Here is a 1,368-nt window from a genome sequence, read left to right on the forward strand (position 1 = left end):
GCTTTCTATTGCATCTATTGATGTGATTATATGGTTTTTGTATTTTTTTATTGATATGGTGTATTATGTTAACTGACTTGTGAATGCTAAACCATTCTTACATCCCCAGAATGAATCCTACTTGTTCATGGTGTGTAATTTTTTGATGAGGTGTTGGATTCTATTTGCTAGAATTTTGTTGAGGATCTTTGCGATGTAGGTGCCCTGGTCCCTTTTCAGCATCCTGGGAAAAGGACAGAGGACAGAAGAGGTGGAGCCACTTCAGATCTTTCCTGGAAACATGCCTTCTGCCCGCCAGTCTTTCCAAGTCAACACCCAGGACAAAGGGCAGATGAACTTGTACACACACTGGTACCATTCTCACACAAAGACATCATCCCCTTTGGTGCTCATTGCTTTCTTGTATAGGTGGAAGTCCAAGTAGTTCTGCCAACAGTTCCAGGTGGGTTCTGGCTGGGGAAGTGGTTGTCAAAATGGGTAGTCTGATATTTCTTTATTTTCCTCTTGACATCTTCTACCATGAAGTTGACTTCTAAACATGGCCTCGAAACATTTCACAGTTCAATGTAACCCTCAGCAAAACAGAAAACACGGTTTAATGGCTTAAAACACTTGCCCTTTGTGTACAAGGTTATGAGATCAAATTCAGTTGTTACTCCATGTGCTAAGGCAATCCTGACAATCTTCCATTGGGAGTTCCCTGGTGAGAAGGAAAATAATCAACTGACCATAGATCCAAAACCTTATTTGTAATTTCCCAATTCTCTTCTATTGATCTATATGTCTAGTCTTATACCAGTACCACACTGTTTTGATTACTATAGTTTTGTAGCAAGTTTTGAAATTGAGAGGTGTGTCCCCAACTTGTGACTCTTTTTCAAGATTGTTTGGACTATTTGGGGGAGGTGGGTGGGTGAGTTCCTTGCAGTTTCAGTTATGGAAGTCATGTGCCTCCTTGGTTAAACCTGTTTCTAAATATTTTATTGTTTTTTTTTACTATTGCAAGTGAAATTGTTTTTCTTTAATTTTGGAAGGAGCCTCCCAAGCAATGCTTAGGGTTAGGGACCAATTCTGGTGGTAATTGAACCTACCAGGCCTAATGGTTCAGTGCTTGGACCTGGACACGTGGTACTGTTTGTGCTCAGTGGTGCTTGAGGCCATCAGGTCACCTCAGTGGTGTTCAGTGCTACACCCAGCAATGCTTGGGGTGGGGGAGATGGAATATGGTACTTGGAATATTGAACTTGGGGTCCTGCACGTACAAGGCAGGCACATCTACTTGAGCTTTCTTGCAGATGTGCCTCTGAATTTTGCTAAATTTACAAATTATAGAAAAGCCAAATTCAAGCTGGCAAGAACTATAAAGGA

General features: G+C 41.2%; 1 pseudogene; it reads right to left on the reverse strand.

The window, feature by feature from the left end:
• Window positions 1–261: 261 nt before the first annotated feature.
• On the reverse strand, window positions 262–521 carry LOC129399563 (cytochrome c oxidase subunit 6B1-like; annotated as a pseudogene).
• Window positions 522–1,368: the final 847 nt, after the last annotated feature.

Source organism: Sorex araneus, chromosome X (assembly GCF_027595985.1).
Source record: "Sorex araneus isolate mSorAra2 chromosome X, mSorAra2.pri, whole genome shotgun sequence".
In the NCBI taxonomy this organism is placed as follows: domain Eukaryota; kingdom Metazoa; phylum Chordata; class Mammalia; order Eulipotyphla; family Soricidae; genus Sorex; species Sorex araneus.